Here is a 21,574-nt window from a genome sequence, read left to right as displayed (position 1 = left end):
GTGGGCATAATGTTGCTCTTTTAACTCTCCTGTTAACAGTTAATTTTTAATGCTGCCAGTATGATTGTGATATAGGAAAGACAAGTGACTGAAGTATAAATTAGTTGTTGCTCTATTTTTCAAAAGCAGCAATTCCTCCTGTAATAATATATCACTAAAATTGTTTTAAAGTATTGTCTTATCTTTCTAATTCACGCTAGAGGGGCTGTTTTGTGAGTGATTGAATGAAAGTGCGTTATATCCTTGATTTATAACAGTTCATTTAGTGACAGTACAAAGTTATAACGGCACTGATTAAAGTGACCTATGACCAGTTTTCACTCTTACAACCATTGTAGCATCCCCATGGTCATGTGGTTTACATTTGGATGTTTGACAACTGATTCACATTTATGACGATTGCAGTGACCCAGAGTCACACGATTCCTTTTGTGAATTTCTGACAAGCCAAGTCAATGGGAGAGCAAGATTCACTTAACAACAGTTTGTCTAATTTAACAATTGTCATGATGCACTTAACAATTGTGGCAAGAAAGGTAACAAAATGGAACAAACTCACTTAACATATGTTTCACTTAGCAACCGAAATGTTGGGCTCAATTGTGGTTGTAAGACTAGAAATGTCTATGGTTCTAAATATTTCCTATAATAGGAAAGTGAACACAAGAACAAGGGGGCACAATCTGAGGTTAGTTGGGGGAAAGATCAGAAGCAACGTGAGAAAATATTATTTTACTGAAAGAGAACAAACTTCCAGCAGACATGGTTGGTAAATCCACAGTAACTAAATTTAAATATGCCTGGGATAACATATCCATCCTAAGATAAAATCCAGGAAATAATATAAGGGCAGACTACTGTAGATGGAGTCTTCAGAGAGGGGCGGCATACAAATCTAAATAATAAATAAATAAATAAATAAATGATGGCTTTCTGCCGTCAATCTTCTATGTTTCTATAATATATCATAGTGAACTGCTCTTTTAAAAATTATTTTATTCAAAAGATTAAAAAGCAAAATCCAAGGGAAGAAAAGAAAGCAGAGATAATGCTTTCAAAACTACACTAACATTTTAAAAAATAGATGAAAACATATATCTTTCCCGTACCTTCATACAATAGTTGAACACTATTGTAACAGTGAAAGCTTCCCAGCTTGCAAAGTAGATACAAAATTTATAAGCTATTTATTTGCAACCCAATTTATCTGTTGTGTGTTACATATATAAAAGTTTATACATAACAGATTAAACAATCACAAAGTTAAAATTCAAAGGACTCTGCTAACAGTCACAAAGGTGCTTTTTCAAGAGGCAACTGGACTTTTCTAATTTTTTCTTTGAAAACCTTTCACATCTCCAATAAGCTTCTTCAACTTCAGAGAAGAATAAGAAAGTCCAGTTGTCTCTTGAAAAAGCACCTTTGGGACAACTATGACCTGGATGACTGATAAACTCCATTTTAATAATCTGTTGTAATTTACTCATAGAAAGTCTACACTTTATTTACCCCAAACCACTCCAATCATTGTCTCTGATGAGTCCAGGATCAAATACCCTCATTTGATTCTTGATAATGAAACTTTTTTTTAGGTTTTTAATAGGAAACTTTCCCAACAATTGCATCTCATTTCCAAAGTTCCTAAGTCTTTGTTGTAAATATCTCTGCAACATCCATTATTAAATAATTCTTGACAGCACAATAGTATTTATCTTGCCAAATAAAGTTCAGTCCATACTTCATGGAATTGAATGGATACTTCCAGTATCTCAGAATTTCTTATATTTGTATTCTTTTTCAATATTTTTGGACAGATTTTTAGTTTTCAAACCAAATACTTTCTTCTTCACATCAGACAACAACAGATCAACTTTCAATTCATCAAGTTACAAATCCAATCAAACTGTTGTTTCCTGCTTATCTTGAATTTGCACAACTGGGACTAGAACTCACTGCCTCCCGGTTTCTAGGATGGTGCCTTAACCACTAGACATAACTGGTCTTTGAGCATAGTTTTCACACTTAATTATGAGTTTATCAAAGAGCAGAGAAGAGCAACAAGAATGATTAGGGGACTGGATGCTAAAATATGTGAAGAACGTTGCAGGAATTTGATATGTCTAGTTTAATGCAAATAAGGACTAGGGGAGACATGATAGCAGTGTTCCAATATCTCAGGTTGCCTTGAAGGAGTCAAGCTATTCTCCTAAGCACCTGTGGGTAGAACAAGAAGCAATGAGTGGAAACAAATTAAGGTGAGAAGCAATTTAGAACTAAGGAGAAATTTCGTGACAGAACAATTAATCAGTGGAACAGCTTGTCTCCAGAAGTTGTGAATGCTCCAACACTGGAAGATTTTAAGACGATATTGGATAACCATTTGTCTGAAGTAGTGTACGGTTTCCTGCCTAAGAAGGCGGTTGGACTAGAAGATCTCCAAGATCCCTTCTAACACTATTATTGTTATTGTTGTTGTTATTATATTATCATTATTATCATTATCATCATTATCATTATTATTATTATTTCAACAATATAACACAGCAAACGAGATCACCATGCTGGATTTCGTATTTCATCACCAGTCGGGCGCTTCCCAAGCACCTAGGACTGTGTGATGTAGTGGCAAATTATGTTTGCCGATCCCAGTAAAGCGGCCTTTTGCAATTGACAGATTGAGATTTTGTCAATTCCGATGGTTTTCAAATGTCCGCTGAGATCCTTTGGCACTGCGCCCAGTGTGCCAAGTACCACTGGGACCACTTTCACTGGCTTATGCCAGAGTCGTTGCAGCTCGATTTTTAGATTTTCGTATTTTACTAATTTCTCTAGCTGCTTCTCCTCAATTCTGCTGTCCCCTGGGATGGCGATGTCAATGATCCATACTTTCTTTTTCTCCACAATCAGGATGTCTGGTGTGTTATGCTTCAGAATTCGGTCAGTCTGAAGTCAGAAGTCCCACAGTAGTTTTGCTTGCTCATTTTTGACCACTTTTTTGGGCTTATGATCCCACAAGTTCTTTGCCACTGGTAGATGGTAGTTCTGGCACAAGTTCCAGTGGATCATCTGTGCCACAGCATCATGTCTATGCTTGTAGTCAGTCTGTGCGATCTTTTTGCAGCAGCTGAGTATGTGATCGATTGTTTCATCTGTTTCTTTACAGAGTCTGCACTTTGGATCGTCTGTTGATTTTTCAATTCTGGCTTTGACAGCATTTGTTCTAATGGCCTGTTCTTGTGCCGCCAGTATTAGTCCTTCTATCTCCTTTTTGAGTGTTCCACTTGTAAGCCATGACCAGGTCTTTTCTTTATACACTTTGCCTTCAATCTTCTCCAAGAACTGGCCATGCAATGCTTTGTTCCGCCAACTGTCCATACGACATTGAGTTACAGTTTTTCTGTACTGGTCCTTAATTTGCTTCACCTTGAGAAGCTTCCTATTGTTGACCTCCATCAACGCTGACTCTTTGCCCTCCTTCACATAGTCAGCTAATGCATGCTTCTCTTCTTCCACTGTCTGCTTCACTTGCAAAAGTCCTCTGCCGCCTATTTTCCTTGGTAAATACAGCCTGTCAACGTCACTGCGGGGGTGTAGTGCATGATGGATCGTCATTAATTTTCTGGTTTTCCTGTCCAGGTTGTCCAGCTCTGCTTGAGTCCAGTTCACTATGCCAGCTGTGTATCTAATGACAGGTATGGCCTACATTTTTACAGCCTTGATAGTGTTGCCACCATTCAGTTTGCTCTTCAAAATTTTTCTGATCCTCTGGATGTACTCTTTGCTGATCACAGTTTTCACATGGCCATGCTTGGTATTATCCAGTTGCAAGATGCCCAAGTATCTGTAGGCTTCTGGCTTGTGGCACTTGATGGTTTGACCATTTGGCATTTCAATGCCCTAATTTTCAGTGATTTTCCCCTTTTTCAGTGCCACTGTGGCACATTTATCCAGGCCAAACTTCATGCTGATGTCATTGCTGAAGATTCGCACAGTGTTAGTTAGTGACTGTATCTCAGTTTCTGATTTTCCGTACAACTTCAGGTCATCCATATACAGCAGGTGTGAAATTTTTGGTGAATTCCTAGCAGTTTGGTAGCCTAGGTTTGTTTTCTGTAGGATGAGTGACAGCGGGATTATAGCGATGATGAATAGCAATGGGAACAAATAGTCCCCCTGGAAGATGCCTTCTGATGTTGATCAGTCCATAGCTTTCATTCCCAACAAAAAGCTCAGTCTTCCAATATTTCATCGCCTTTTCTATGAATTTCCTGATGTTTTCATTATTATTATTATTATTATTATTATTATTATTATTATTATTATTAAGCAAAGGACCTCTCCCTTAAAGGATATCCTTTTCAGCCTAATACCTAAGACATATTAAAATTGAAAAATAACAAATGGAGGAACAGGATAATGTGATTCTTTATTCCAATGAAGTGATATTGTGCTTTATTATATCTCAATAAAGGATGGAATTGTAGTTTCTTATAGAAACAGAAGAAAAAATTATGGAATAATTTGTCAATCGATCCATTTTATTTTCATCGTAGAACAGAGTAGTGCAAATGATTATTTTAATATATTTGTTTTTAAAAAATAAACAGAATAGGTCAAAGATAAAAATATTAACATAAAATTAGAGCACAGGAATTAAAATGTAAGAGAATTCTATAAAACTACAAGTAGTTTTACATTAATAATTTAAATGTTATAGATAGCTTTTAACAAAATAACTATAAAAGGACAAGTGGTGCTAGAATTTCTAAAAACGCTATGAGACTGTCCAATTATGCCAAGTTATATGAAGTCTAATGCTTCCTGAAGCTCTCTGCTAAGGTCTGTTGGGATTAAGACAATTATGTCCAGTTTTAACAAATAGCAAAATAAAAGAATACTATGTGTATATATAAAAGGAAACAAAGGGGGAAATGGAGGAGGAAAGAAAGAAAATCTAAATTATAGAAACCTAATTAAGGCTCAGCATCACTTCACTTGGATGAATTGTCCACATTTAAACCATAGCTCTGACATAGAATTGGCCTGATTTTCCGAACTTCTGGTTTGCACGCTTGGCTGTTTATTCACTGTCCCAGGCTTCAGTGAGGCCTGTACACATGCATGGGGACAAAGGGGAGATTGCGCGCATGTGCAGGGGCACCGTGGGAATGCACATGCATGTGGGTAGGGAATGGGTATGAGCGTATGCACACATGTTAGCACATGCACACACACACCCTTTTGGCATATGAAGCAGAAAAAGTTCACCATCACTGGACTAAGGTAACCAGCCTCCAGACAGCCCAGGTATTGGATTAGATACATGGGGTGATGCACATATCTCAGATTTCTATTTCTAAAAAAGGCAATGCAGCAACACATGGTCAATTTCCCATTCACCTGAGAGAGGAGAATATTGCAGTGAGCAAGAGTAAAAGCTCTTCTGGTGTTTGGAGCAATGACGTAGAGATTTGTTGGTTGGTTGGTTGGTTGGTTGGTTGGTTGGTTGGTTGGTTGGTTGGTTGGTTGGTTGGTTGGTTTGATTGATTCATTTTTATGCCGCCCTTCTTAGACTCAGGGCGGCTTACAACATGTTAGCAATAGCACTTTTTAACAGAGCCAGCATATTGCCCCCACAATCCGGGTCCTCATTTTACCCACCTCTGAAGGAGGGAAGGCTGAGTCAACCTTGAGCCCATGATGAGATTTAAACCGCTGACCTACAGATCTACAGTCAGCTTCAGTGGCCTGCAGTACAGCACTCTACCTGCTGCCCCACCCAGGCTCTCTAATACAAGTAGTACTTGACTTACAACCATTTGTTTGTTGACTGGAGCTGCAACGGTACTTAAAAAATGACTTACAACCATTTTTCTCACCATCGTCATAACATCCCCATAATCGTGATCAAAATCTCGTATGTACAATAGTATCCTAGATGAGTTAATGTGCCACATTGACTTTGGCTGTAAGAGGTACTGTATGTTGTTGATGGTTTTTCTTGGTTCTTAGAGGATGTCAAGGTATGGCTGGCACAAAACAATTCACACTTGCATAGTTAATAAAAAAGAAGACATAGGTTTTTACCATGCCTGCTTGGTTAACTGCTTTTGTTATGAAATGCATCTCCTTAACTCATCTGGATATAAATGGATGTACATTTCCATATGCCAGATGTTTGGATTATTGACGTTTCCCATTGTGGTGAGTTGCTCTTGTAAAGAAATATCAATATGGATTTTTCATTTCTGAACCATGAGAAATCTTGCCTTGTTTCATATTCATTTTCAATGTTCACTTAAACAATCATTCATGCCTGCCGGACCACAACTAATGAAATATTAATATTCTTAACCTTTGGTTAGCTTATAAAATACAGTGATAAATCAAAATGCTTTGGACAGAAGTGTCCCTTCAAATTAATATATTCTGGGCAATCATACTGGTGTTAGAATTCTGTCACCTGCTGATATAGCGCATAGTTCCTGACGAGCTTGAGTGAGGTAGAAGATACTGTTCGTTGGATAGTGACATTTGTAATTGAAATTCAAAAAAGTCCACCAATTTTCTAGTGATTGTTATGAAACATTCTATTCTTCAATTCAACCGATATTATCTTTTTTTTAAGAAAAAGGGTCTAAGAATGCTAAATATAATTTGCATATCTGATTTTATAACTATATAATTAGACCAGACTTGCATTGTCATATATACTGCTCAACACATCCTAGATCTGAATGAATGAAATATTCCCATTGAATATTTCATTTGCACAACTATTCCATTTGCACAACACAGCATGTGAAGTTGACTGTCAATCTGTATTGCTTCCTAGTTTGATTTCACAGAAGTTTGATTTACTTGAAGTTATATTCTGTTTTTTAAGTGTTCCTTTTACTTTTTTGAGCAGTGTATGTTCCAAACACTAACACAGGAAAATAAAACATGATTTTATTTTTAAAAGGTTTCCTCAGTTGCAAAGTTCCTCTAGCCCTACCACCTCTGAAAAGAAAGATGTCTAATATGCAGTGTATATACCAGTGATGGCGAACCTGTAGCATGGGTGCCACAGGTTGCACGTGGAGCCATATCTGCTGGCACATGAGCCGTTGCCGCAGCTCAGCTCCAGCATGCATATGTGTGCCGGCCTCACACAGAAACTCTGGGAGGGCATTTGGAGGGAAAGTGTCTTATCCTCCACAGCTCCAGGGCAGCCTTTGGAGCCTAGGGAGGGCAAAACACGAGTCTATTCAGCCCACCAGAAGTTGGGAAGCAGGCAGTTTCCAGCCTCCAGAGGGCCTCTTGGAGTGGGGAAAGCTGTTTTTACCTTCCCCAGGCATTGAATTATGGGTGTGGGCACTCACACATGTGAGATAGCATGTGCCCACACTCATTTAGCACCCAAGGAAAGAAAGGTTCGCCATCACTGGTATAAATGGTAATGTGTCATAAAGTCTTCAAACCTACTATGTGACTATGTAAATATTTTGGATCAACTGCTGAATATTCCTGCCTGTGGTAGTAAGCTAACTATGTAATGTAATATTGGAATACAGTAATACCTCGTCTTACGAACCTAATTGGTTCCCGGGGGAGGTTCGTAAGATGAAAAGTTCATAAGACAAAACATTGTTTCCCATAGGAAACAATGTAAGATCAATTAATCCATGCAACAAAACCCCCCCGCAAAAAAACGACGACGCCCAGCTGTCACCTTTTAAAACAGCCGGGGGGCTTCTCAGCATCCTCCTGAACCCGAACGCCAAACCCGAACTTCCGGGTTCGGCGTTCGGGAGGCCACCGAGAAGCCCCTCGGCTGTTTTAAAAGGTGACAGTCGGGCAGCAGGGCTTCTCAGTGGCCTCCCGAACCCGAATTTTTGCTGAGCTTCTGGGTTCGGTATTCGGGAGGCTGCCGAGAAGCCCCGCCACCCGGCTGTTGTCTTTTGAAACAGCCGGGGGGCTTCTCGGCAGCCTCCCAAACGCCGAACCCAGAAGTTCGGGTTTAGCGTTCAGGTTCAGGAGGACGCTGAGAAGCCCCCCCCGGCTGTTTCAAAAAGCAACAGCCGGGCGGCGGGGCTTCTCGACGGCGGCAGCGGTGGGTTTGTAAGAAGGAAAAAGTTTGTAACAAAAGGCAAAAAATTTCTGAACCCCGGGTTCGTATCTCGGGTTGTTCGTAAGACAAGGGGTTGGTATCATGAGGTACCACTGTACTTTATCATTATTTTACGGAAGGGATCCCTTCAAAGCAGTGAAGGGCCGCTCTTCTTACCTGCTACCAGAACTTCCTTGGAGGCCATTGGTTGCGCACGTGCCTGTCAATGCAAGATTTGGCTTTTGCACGTGCTCAGAAAGCCAGATCTCGTGCGAAGACATGCGTGAGAGTGAGATTTCAGCTATTTTGCCTATATTTTTGCTTCCGCACATGCGCCGAAGCAAAAAATAGGCAAAATATCACTCTCGCACTTGTCATCGTATGAGATTTGGCTTGCTGTGCATGTGCAGAAACCAAATCTCGCACGGAGGTGCGTCTGGAGCACCCAGCTGTGCACGCTCTCAGGATTTTCCTACCAGAACTGCGCACCTGGAAGCACCGGCTACTGCCCGTCAGTGCTTCAAAGACTAATACTCTATATCTAAAGCAGTGAAGCAGGAACCAGCCCATTTCTGACCAGACAGAACCATCAGTACTGAAAAGACACTTAAAATATGTTTCTCAATTTCAAGGCTGGGAAACAAATCACCATTAACTTGAAAAAAGCCTAAGATTTAAAGGCTGGGGCCAGCATATACGAAGGGCACAAATTCCATTTTCTGCAGTGGCCAGATATTCTGCGTATGTATGGTTTTCTTCTTGCAATTCATCTTGTTGTGCTAAGTCTGCGAAGATTCTACCGTTTATCTAATTCTTGAATGCAGAGTTGGATTTCTAAAAGAGATTCAGAGCCATGACTTTCATGTCTTGAAAGCTTAGAACTACGACGCCTAAAACACGATCTAAGTATTGCCCACAAGATCATATGCTGCAACGTTCTACCTGTCAATGACTACTTCACCTTCAATCGCAACAACACAAGAGCACGCAACAGATTCAAACTGAATATTAACCACTCCAAACTTGACTGTAAAAAATATGACTTCAGCAACCAAGTTGTCAAAGCGTGGAACTCATTACCTGACTCAGTAGTGTCAACCCCTAACCCCCAACATTTTTCCCTTAGACTATCCACGATTGACCTCTCCAGGTTCCTTAGAGGTCAGTAAGGGGCGTGCATAAGTGCACCAGTGTGCCTTCCGTCCCCTGTCCAATTGTCTCTCCTTATCTCATTTATCTTTTCTTCCTTTCAAATTTGTTCACCTATACTTTTATATCTTTTCTTCTAGTTGTTTCATTATTTATATTACTACATATCTATTCTCTTCAATGTGTATTATGCATTGGACTAAATAAACAAATAAGTAAGTAAATAAATAAATACATACATACAGTGATCTCTCGGTTAACGTGGGGGTTACGTTCCAAGACCTCCCGCGCTAACCGATTTCCGCGTTATACTGGATGCGGAAGTAAAAACCACCATCTGCGCATGTGCGCCATTTTTTTCATGGCCGCACATGCGCAGATGGTGGAGTTTGCGTGTGGGCGGCGGGGAAGACCAAAGGAAGTTTCCTTCAGCCGCCCAACAGCTGATCTGCTCCGCAGAGCGGAAGCAGCGAGGAGCCGAAGATGGGGTAAAGGCAAAGAGGAAACCCCATCTTCGGCTCCTCGCTGCTGCCGCGCTGCGGAGCAGATCAGGTGTTGGGCGGCTGAAGGAACCTTCCCTTGGTCTTCCTGCCGCCCAGGCAAAGGGGAAACTCCAAGATCGCTTGCCGCTTGCCGCTTTGCAGCTTGGAGCCTTGCTTCGCCTCCTTCGCTGCAATAGGCAAGCGGCAAGCGGCAAGCGATCTTGAGAAAGAGAGAGAAAGGAGGGCGACTTGCCAGTCCACGCTCCCCTGGATGAACAGCCTCGCATGGCCCCAGCGCCGGGCTCCGCTGTTGCCTCCGCCCCCATTCGGCTCTGCAGCTGAGAGGCCTTCCCGGCAGAGCCCTCCCCAACAGCTCCCGCTGCCAGCGCAAAAAAGAAAAGAAAAAGAAATCCCCAAAAGAGGCAGGCACAAAGCGGGGGCACAAGGGGAGCTGCCCGGCAGAGGTTGCTTTTTTTCTTCTCGTGGGCAAGTGGAGGGGGGGAGAGAGAAGGGAGGAAGAGAGTGTGAGAGAGGAAGAAAGAGAGAGAGAAATGATAGAAAAAAGGGGAGAAAAAAGAGAAATGAGAAAATGATTGAAGCATAGTGACAGGAAAGAAAGAGAAAGAGACAGAGAAGTGACTCTTGGTGATGACGTATGACGTCATCGGGTGGGAAAAACCGTGGTATAGCAAAAAAACCGTGGAGTATTTTTTAATTAATATTTTTTGAAAAACCGCGTTGCAGCGTTTCGCACTAATCGAGACCGTGCTAATCGAGGGATCACTGTACATACATACATACATACATACATACATACATACATACATACATACATACATACATAAATGCATAAATACATAAATAAAATAAATGACAAGTTTGAAATCTGACAAACAGCTGTACAAATGTCTTTTTGACAGCGTCTGAAAGTCAGAAAATCTTTTACTAATTTCCAGAGGGCCTGCCACCTTACATGAAGATCAATTGAGCTACTTAAATTTCATCATAGCAAGACAACACCTTGTTTTCTTTGCTGTTTCCACTGAATTAAAATTCTGTTATGCACAGGTTCTGTCTCTGTATGATAGGAGAGGGGAGGAAGGTACTGAAGTTGAGACCCAAAGGGAAGATTTCAATATCCAAATTTAAAGTTGGTTAGGTTTCCTGGGATACAGGTTATCTTTGACTTATGACTACAATTGAGCCCAAAATTTCTGTTGTTAAGTGAAATGTTTGTTAATTGACCTTTGCCCCATTTTATGACTTTTCTTGCCATAGTTGTTAAGTGAATCACTAAAGTTGTTAAGTTAGTAACACGGTTGTTATGTGAATCTCGCTTCCTGCTTGTCAGAAGGCCACAGAAGGTGATCACATGACCCCAGGATACTGCAATTGTCATAAATGTTAGTCAGTTTTCAAAAGTCTGGATTTAGTCCCCATGCTCCTGTGGATGCTACAATGGTCATACATGTGAAAAATGGTCATCACTTTTTTTTTCAATCCTGTGATAACTGAGCAGTCATTAAACGAACTGTTGTAAATTGAGGACTACCTGTTAAAGGAGTTTATAATTCCAGATTACAAGAAGAAAAATTAGGGGTATGATTTTTAATTTATAAATGTGTAAAATAATAGTAAACCAGTAGTATATATCTATTGTCCCTCTGCCAATGTAAGGCATATGCAATGGGGACAGAAAGAATAGATTGGAGACGCAGAAGGTTGAAAGCAGGAAAGAGGAATTATTGACATTCTTCTCCACTGTGATGATAGATGCCTTTTTATGAACAGGGAAAAGCTTAATATCACTCAATGCTTATATCATAAAGAAAATAAAAGAGACACTTATGCACAATTAGTGCCCCAAATATTACAAAATTAACTGAATTATAATGGGAAAATCATTTGACGCTATAATTTACCCATATTCTTACAATCTAGATCTTTGTGAGGCCCACATCATTTAAAAGAGAAACATAGCCTCAAAAGATACTAACTGCTAAATTAATTTTAACACATTCCCTAAAGGAAGCTATTGTCAAATTTTGCAAGTTTTTTGTTTGAATTATGCTTCCATTTTTAACATTTTTTTGCTAGGAGCAAAGTAATTGTATGTTCCAAATGTTTCATAAGATTAGGATATTTGCCATGCCCAATATATTTTATATGCAATGCCTTGCACTAAAGAACAATTGTTGAAATAACTGACCTTGTGTTTTTGGTTCATTTCGGGTTGCAGTTCATTGGCATTTCTGTTCTCATGGTTGTTAATCCAATTTCCACATTATTTGGGAGAATCTCTTTGAAACCAATTAGATGTTTCCAGATTATAGGTCTGGAGGGCTGTAATTATGTCTCTGTATACCTTTTTCAAAATGCATGGACCTGCTGTTCACCCATGAATGACTGTATTTTTCGGAGTATAAGATGCTGCAGAATATAAGATGCACCTTTGTTTTTGGGGAGGAAAATAGGGAAAAGAATCTGCTTACCAGCTATTCATCTGGCTAGCATCCTTAGCCAGCACATTATTTTATCCCCTGGTTAGGGCTTTAAAAAACCTTTATTCTGAGAGAGTAACAATGAAAGAGCTTGCAAGCCAGTAAGAGCTGGGAACACCATTAAGCACCTGGAAAGAAACATTCCTAGCAAGTAGAGCAATGGAAAAAACCCTGCAAAGACTTGGAAAACATTCTTTGCAGAGAGAAACAATGAAAGAGCCTGCAAGATAAGAACTGGGAAGATTGTTAGCAGCTAATTAGGGCTGGTGGGGGTGAAGCTACATTCAGAGTATAAGACACACCCAAATTATCAGCCTCTTTTAGGGAGGAAAAAGGTGCGTCTTATACTCTGAAAAATATGGTAACGAAGAAAGGCATTTGTAGTCTGGATTAGGAATAGGAAAAGGTTGAATTCTAGTGCTGCTTTAGCCACACAAGTCAACTGGATGGTTTTGGGACAGTTATCTCCCTTGAGCTCCAGGAACAAGGCAAGGGCAATCTACTTCCCAAAACATGCTTAGAAAACTACATGGATTGGGCCATGTAACTGCCAGGAGTCGAGATTAATTTGAAGGACAAAAACACCTATGCTAATTTGCAGTCAAACTACTGCATCTTGCAGCTTGGTATTCAGAAACAGGGTTATAATAACATGTTTGAATGTACCATTCCAAGACATGAACAGTCTCTGAGAAAATGTAATGAATGTCATATTCTGTGTATTCAAGCGCTAATATGTCAGCCTGAGTCAGCACTTTTTCTCTCCCCCTTTCCCCAAATGTCTTCCCCAAATACTAAGTTGACCAGGTTTTTGTTTGCTTTTGATATGATTTCCGTCAAAGGCTGAACACGGAGGTGGTATAGCTTGAGGCTGCAGAGGATCGAGTTTGTGGAAAAGAATGTGTGTGTGTGTTGGCTTTTAAAACAGTCAGGCTGAAACCAAACTGAGGGAAACATTCACATGGAGTCCAGTAACACCCAAGATTATAGTCCTATAAATCAATCAGATAAGACTTTGGCTTTTTATATATATATATATATATATATCTTAATTTAATTGAGTTAAGAGTCACAAAGAATGCATTCAATGCCCTGGCTGGAAAAAGCTAAGAATCTCTGATAGTGTTCAAGGAATAGAGGATTTATGACCTTTCAAAAGTTGCAGAATTGCATTTATCACTCTTCATCATTGTTCAGCTGCTCAATGGTCAGAAATGTTGACCATTGCTGGTCAACATCCCCAAGGCTGCAGGTTCTTCCTGCCTGATTTGGCTTATCTTGTTACATTAATATAGAAGTATCTGTGCCTAAAAATTCTCTTCAACCTAAAATATTTCATATAATAGCGCCGGTGGTACTTACCCACCAATACCTTTTGCGGGAGGCTCGGGGAGACAACGGCCACATGGCATAGCCGCCATCTTGGTTTTCGGCCGAGATCTCGCGAGATTTCGTGAGATCTCGGCCGATGATCAGGCCAGAGTGGCCTGATCAATGATGTGTCCGGGCGGGGCCTGCCAGCCCTATAAAAGGGCGTGCAGGCCTGGGGCTCTTCCTTTTCACCCGGACTCCCCATTCTAAGCAGACACCCACCCGCCCTCCCTATCTTACAGTGTGCTATTATGGGTCACCCTAGGAGGCCGAATAGGAATTTTTGGCGGTCTGGTCTCTTAGCCATGACCGTTTTTTCGCCTATTCCACACTGTGGAGACGGATAAAGCGGTTAGGGGGTGCTTGCACCTGTTTAGGTTAATTGGCTTACCTTTGGTCATTTGGGTAGGCAGGTTGGGGGCGGAAAACTGGGTGGTGGTTTAGCAACTGCATGTTCTCCGTTGGGCATCTTTGGGGATGATTGACAGGTTCTCTCCAAAGGCTTGTGGTTTTGACGACCTGAGCAGTTGGGGGGAACCTGTCTTTGGGTCCCGCCCATTTAATTCCCCTTTTAGGGGTTAGCCGGCGGGACCTCCCACATGCAAGTGCATGGCATGGTCTCAGGTGAGGGAGGGGTCCCTCACCTGGATTAGCTACACCCATAAGTTGCCCCGGAAGTTTATTATACGTCATTTTTCGCCCCGGAAGCAATTGTTTGACCCTGCAGGTCCTTGTTAGGGTCATAGTTAATTATGCTAATTATGCTGATTTATTTAAATAAATTATGCAAATTTATTTTAATAAAAATGACCCAGTTTTAAATCCAGCTCTTGTGTCCGTGTCATTACTCCGCCTCTCCTGCAATATCAGACCTCTATAGAGAAAAGGTAGAAAACCCTACTTGGAGGCTTGAATAGAAATGGTAACCTCAAGTATGCTACCTGTTGCTTTGATCTCCATTGAAAATGGAGGGCTGTAGTATTTCTGACTTGCACCCAGGGTGGGGTACTGCCCAGACAGGGGGGAACACAGTGGGGTGGTGAAAGTGGAGCTCCATGGCAGAGCACCCAATTTGCACTGAAAGATGTTGAAAGAAAATGAATGGCGTCCTGCATAAGCCACGCCCACAGTGTGGTAGTAAACATTTTGGTGGCCCTTCACTGCTCACACCTTAAAACTGATCAACATCCCAAAATGTATTATTCATGTTAATTGCCAACGATCCAATCCTTCTACTATGAGAAGGCTACTTGCTTCAGTTCTCTGGAGCTCTTCCCATATATCGTGAAAACACACCATGCTCCATTTCCCTTCCATTGAGATGCTTGGCACATTGCCTGTAGTAACAATGAATTGAACCAGTCAAGTCAGTTTTCTTCCCCCTTAGCTACACTTGAAAAAGTTTGTCCAGCTGGGTCTTCATCAAGAGACTTGTTATAACAAAGTCCAAGTTCTCCAGTCCCTCCTTTCAGTGGAATATCTATAGCATAGCAAAGTCAACACAGCACAAATGGAGCTCGCTTATCACAGCTGAGCTCGGGATAGAAAATTATTAGCAATTTCTTTGCTTAGAAGGCAAACATAGAAACATAGAAGACTGACGGCAGAAAAAGACCTCATGGTCCATCTAGTCTGCCCTTATACTATTTCCTGTATTTTATTTTACAATGGATATATGTTTATCCCAGGCATGTTTAAATTCAGTTACTGTGGATTTACCAACCACGTCTGCTGGAAGTTTGTTCCAAGGATCTACTACTCTTTCAGTAAAATAATATTTTCTCATGTTGCTTTTGATCTTTCCCCCAACTAACTTCAGATTGTGTCCCCTTGTTCTTGGGTTCACTTTCCTATTAAAAACACTTCCCTCCTGGACCTTATTTAACCCTTTAACATATTTAAATGTTTTGATCATGTCCCCACTTTTCCTTCTGTCCTCCAGACTATACAGATTGAGTTCATTAAGTCTTTCCTGATATGTTTTATGCTCAAGACCTTCCACCATTCTTGTAGCCCGTCTTTGGACCCGTTCAATTTTGTCAATATCTTTTTGTAGGTGAGGTCTCCAGAACTGAACACAATATTCCAAATGTGGTCTCACCAGCGCTCTATATAAGGGGATCACAATCTCCCTCTTCCTGTTTGTTATACCTCTAGCTATGCAGCCAAGCATCGTACTTGCTTTTCCTACTGCCCGACCACACTGCTCACCCATTTTGAGACTGTCAGAAATCACTACCCCTAAATCCTTCTCTTCTGAAGTTTTTGCTAACACAGAACTGCCAATGCAATACTCAGATTGAGGATTCCTTTTCCCCAAGTGCATTATTTTACATTTGGAAACATTAAACTGCAGTTTCCATTGCTTTGACCATTCATCTAGTAAAGCTAAATCATTTACTATATTACAGACCCCTCCAGGAATATCAACCCTATTGCACACTTTAGAGTCATCGGCAAATAGGCAAACCTTCCCTACCAAACCTTCCCCTATGTCACTCACAAACACACCCTCACCTGTATGTATATCTGATTAGAGCATCCTTTCATTAGAAAACGGTGTAACCCTATTGATTGGAGAAGGAGGAAGAACTTTAGCTGAATTCCCTTTCCCCGGGTGACATTCTCATCTAATGTTACTGGTGATTTGTGGTCTTTCAGGAATTGGATTACATTTGTCCACCAGGGCAAAAGTTTCCATCGTTACTATGCCACAAGCTCATGGCTCTTTATATTAATCTTATTAAAGAATGCCCTACACCTGTGGTTGGAATGAGATTAGGATTCTAAGCAGGCTTACACCTGGGGAAATATTTCAGCCTTGCCTTAATGCTACATTGCCTTTATCTTTTGTAGCAAACAAAACCACAATTATAACAGGCTGACCCTTGTCGAAATTCAAAACTGGTATACTGAAAAGGAGATGAAGGGTGGGGAGGAAAGCTTATACCGAAAAGCTGCCAGAAACAACTAAGCTAAGAATAACATGCTCTGTGCTCAGCCTAAACGGGCATTTTGAGATTAGCTTGCCTGCGCTATTTAATCAATTTCTTACTAGAGTTCTTAGGGCCTTTTTATTAGAATAGCATATAATCCAGAATGGAGACTTAAAGATAAATTGTATCCATATGTGATCCCTGCAGCTGTACAGAGAGCTTTTTTGCATTGCTTTGAAAGAGATGGCCTTTTAAGCAGGTTAGTGGAAAAAGATCTTAGGTTTGCCGTCAACTACACCGATGCCAAATCATTGTATGGAAGTCTCTGCCCAGGAATCTGCAAACCAATAGCATCTGTTCTGATTTTGAGGGTGTTTTGCAAAACACCTAGATCAGGAGTGCCCAATAAACCACTTTAAGACCTATGGACATCAACTCCCATAATTTCCCAGCCAACGTGCAGCTGTCTGTGAAACTACAGTAGTTACATCTAGATCAGTGTTTCCCAACCTTGGCAATTTGAAGATATTTGGACTTCAACTCCCAGAATTCCCCAGCCAGCATTCGCTGGGGGATTCTGGGAATTGACGTCCAAATATCTCCAAGTTGCCAAGGTTGGGAAACACTGATCTAGATAATAGTTTATCCTCAAATCCCTAGCACAGCTGACTGGGGAATTCTTGGAGTTGATGTCTACAGATCTTAAAATTGCCATGGTTGGACACCCCTGATCTAGATGAAAGCAAACATCACTTCTGCCTGTGTGACTGAGCCGTACATGGCTTAGGATCAGACTATCTTTGGGACCACCTCCTGCCGCATAGCTTCCATTGACTTATAAGAGCCCACAGGGTTGGCCTTCTCCAGGTACTGTCAGCTAGGCAGTGTCAATTGGGCCAAGGAGGAGGGCCTTCTCTGTGGTGGCACCGCTACCTCCTGAGGTCTGTACTGCCGTCACCTTACTGGCCTTCCAGAAAGTCTTAAGGACCTGGCTTTGCCGGCCACTGAGCAAATGAGGCATCTTTTAGATCCAGCCACAAAGATATGAAAGTTTTTTAGTAAAGGGTTTTAAATTGTTCTTTTAACTGTTTTTCTAAATGTTCTTTGATGTAAGCTGCCCAGAGTCCTTCGGGAGTTGGGCGGCATATCAATTAAATAAAAACTAAATGAAAACTAAACTAAATTTTCGTAACAAAAGTCTGAACACTTGTGGCAAGTTCTTTGGGCTAAGAACTCATAAAAGAGCATTATGTTTTAAAGAGCCCTTGTTATATGGACGAAATGATCCCCCCCTTCTATCATTATCTGTTACCTCTCTATTCCCCCGAGTCTACGGAGAGGGACGGCATACAAATCTAATAAATAATAATAATAATAATAATAATAATAATAATAATAATAATAATAATAATAATAAAACTGTGGTTACCCTCTATCAAAGGTTAGCTCACTTCTACTCTAGATATCTTAACATCTAACATAGCTGTTCAGTCTCTTCTGCCCTAATGCAGGGGTCTCCAACCTAGGCAATTTTAAGACTTGTGGACTTCAACTCCCAGAGTTCCTCAGCCAGGAACTCTGAGGAACTCTGGGAGTTGAAGTCCATAAGTCTTAATGTTGCCAAGCTGCCTTAATGGATGGTCTGCGGTAAGAAAAGCAATGGAAGGAAAGATAAGGATAGATAAATAGCATCATCCAGAGACCCATTTAAAACTTCATTTAACAGACATCTTCATCTTGTGGGCTTTTGGACTGTCCCCCTTTCTTCATCTTACCAGAGCCATAACACCCTCCTTTCCTGCAAGGTAACAGAGAAATGTAGACCACCCACACATTAGATCCCTATCAGATATAGAAATACTCAATGTGTATGTTGCATTTACAGGGAATCCTTGGCTTACAAAGCATTCACTTAATGACCATTCAAAGTTGCAATGGCACTGAAAAGAAATGATTTATGAGCATTTTTCACAATTATGGCAATTGCAACATCCTTCTGTTCTTCATCATCAAAATTTGGATGCTTGGCAACTTGCATGCACTTATGACAATTGCAGTGTCCTGGGGTCACGTGATCCTGTTCTTGTGTCTAGTTGTTCTGGTGTGCAGTGCTCTATAGCACCGTTTTGAGGGTAGGAAAATACAGTATATAGCACATGCCAGGATCTATATATTATGGTTAAATCCAATTTAGATTCTGCATAAGAAGCATACTAAAATGTCAAATGCCAAAGCAGATCAAAAAGTTATTAATCTGCCTGAAATAAAATTCAGACTTCTTTTATTTCTGGCAAGAGGAAGGCAGGTAAGAGGGAGAGCACTACTGCAATGAAGCCCGTTATCCACAACAGCTGAACTATGTCATATTATGTTCTGTGGCACAAATTGCTGGATATCTTAGAGCTGTTTCCGATGTTCTGTTTACCCATTTATGCCGTTCAGCCTTCCCTAAAGAAATGGATCACGTAGCAGGACTAGTAGTAGAGTTTCTTGGCCTTGTAGTGCTGAGAGAGTTCAACCTTCATGACTTTGAGGTGAACTTAGAAATTCATGGCTTCCTTGGCATGATCCAGATGATTTCACCCCTCAAATAATCACTCACGTAGTACAACTATTCATCTCATTAAAAGATGCCTCCTAGTCAGAGAATGGAAGTTGTTGCTATCTAACCTTTTGAATGGTCCCATCACTTTCAGTTCAAGCTGAGTCTTACAGGATTGGACAGCATAGAAGTTGAATAAATTAAATAAAATAATTAAAAAATTAAATTAAATTTTAAAAAAATTAAATTAAACCTTTCAACTGTGGTAATGTCAGAGTCAGATGAAGAGGGGGATATTGTGGACTCAATATTAGATGCTAGAGTAAGAAGAATGCAAGGGAGACAAGAGTATCTCCGGCAATGTAGATCTAGGCATTGAATACTTCTCTGCATAGCTTGTCATCACAATAGTGATGGGCTCCTACTGGAACAGTCAGGAACACAGTTCCGGTAGCAAAATTTGGAGCTCCACCCCAGAACACCCAATTTGCACTGAAAGATGTTGAAAGATCATTTCAACCTTCTTTTCAGCCTTCTTTTCAGCTAACATAGGGCAATGTCTCGCATGCCCTTAGATATGGCTATACATGCCACCTGTGGCACACATGCCACAGGTTCCCTGGTATATGGTCTGCTGCTCGAGCAGGGGCTTGGACTAGAAAAACTCCAATTTCCCTTCCAACTCTGTTATTCTGATATCCTGTTAAAACTCTAGGATTTCTCTGTTGTTATTGTTATTTCCAGTTTCTCATCCAGCAGCTATCTTCAGAGGGCCCAATACCTATGAAAGTAGATCACACAGGACGTCAATCCTGCAATTTGCTGTGACACATCTGCAAGATTCTTTACAGATAAAGTCTAGCTTAAACTTGAATGGGTCTGTGGATGGTGTCACATTTTGCAATGCGATCTGGGCTTCTTTTGATCTTGGACTTCTGCGGAAGTGAATAGAGAATTCTGTAAACATGAGCTCTGCTATGTATGGGCCGAAACCTACTAGACTAAGAATCCCCACCAGAGCAGCAAGTGGAGGCCACAGTCAGGAAGGCTTTATCTGACTTAAGCCTGCTGCAAGGATAGTCCTTGATTTTCAGCCATTCGTTTCATGATGGTTCAAAGTTATAATTATACCGAAAAAAGTGGTTTCTGATGGTTTTTCTGCACATATAATCACTGCAGCATCCACATGGCCACTTGATCAAAATTTAGATGCTTAGCCATTGGCTCATGTTTATGAAGGTTGCAATGACCAGGGTCAATAGATCTCGCTCTTGTCATGGGCAGATCATTTCCTCCTATGGCTTAATTTCATGGCTCCAATCCTCCACTGCAGGAAGGCGGAACCGATTAGGTGGTTCCACCCCAGGTATTAATGGACCCAGAAGGGTTTCAGAGGGTGCTTGAGGAAATACCAGAATTGCTTATACACAATTTGGCGGAGTCCCTGGTAATGGCCTGGAATAGGGCCTCAGTGGGAGCTCTAAACCAGATTGCGTCTTTGCTATCTCTCTGTGGTAGTAGATCCAGGAAGGCTCCAGGGGATGAAATGTCAGAATGAAACTGCTGACTGCCTGGTTTTAATCTCACCAGGCTCAAAGTTGATTCAGCCTTCCATCTTTCCAAAGTGGGTAAAATGAGGAACCCAGATTGGGGGGGGGATATGCTGACTCTGTAAACTGCTTAGAGAGGGCTGTACAGGGATGGGCTACTGCCCGGATGAGGGGAAACGCAGTGGAGTAGCGAAAATGGAGCTCCACCCAATTTGCACTGAAAGATGTTGAAAGAAAATGCAGGCCGTCCTGCATAAGCCACGCCCACAGTGTGATAGTAAAAATTTGGCTGTAAAACACTGTAAAGCAGTATTAACTGCTGTTGCTATTAACAGTTGCAGTGATTCACTTAAGAACTGTGGCAAGAAAGCTCGTAAAATGGGACAAAACTCACTTAAGAAAGAAATTGTGAACGTTACTCACTTAGCAACAGAAATTGTGAACATTAAGTCAAGGACTACCTGTACATACGTAGAACTATTGTAATTGATCTTAGTTAGAGCTGCCTTTGAAAACAACTTGGAAATTGAAGCTGGCACCCATTCGGTTAGTGGGGGACAGCTGCTACTACAGCTTCACACTTCACTGCACTTGTTGCAAACAAGTTCCCCCCCCCTTCCTTACTGTAGTTGCTATATTCTTTTCAAAAGTGCATGCCTATCAGTTTTATTTATTTTCCTTTTAACAATAATCAATAAAAGCATTAAGCTGCGTTGCTAGCATTATTCTTTTTAGAGCCATTCTCATTACCGTTTCATTTATTTGTGCTTATCGGTCTGGCCTCAGATTCAAAGCACAGCACAAAATACAAATATGGGAATGAAACTAAAACAGTAGGAAGGTCCCAGCAAGAGTGGGAGCAAAAGCATGTTTGCCTCTCCTTAATTTATTTCCTCAATTCTTTGGAAAGAGAGCAGGCAGGCAGCAGCTGAGCATCATGGGAGAAAATCT

This window comes from Erythrolamprus reginae, chromosome 1 (genome assembly GCF_031021105.1).
Source record: "Erythrolamprus reginae isolate rEryReg1 chromosome 1, rEryReg1.hap1, whole genome shotgun sequence".
Taxonomy (NCBI): Eukaryota; Metazoa; Chordata; class Lepidosauria; order Squamata; family Dipsadidae; genus Erythrolamprus; species Erythrolamprus reginae.
This window is presented reverse-complemented; position numbering follows the sequence as displayed.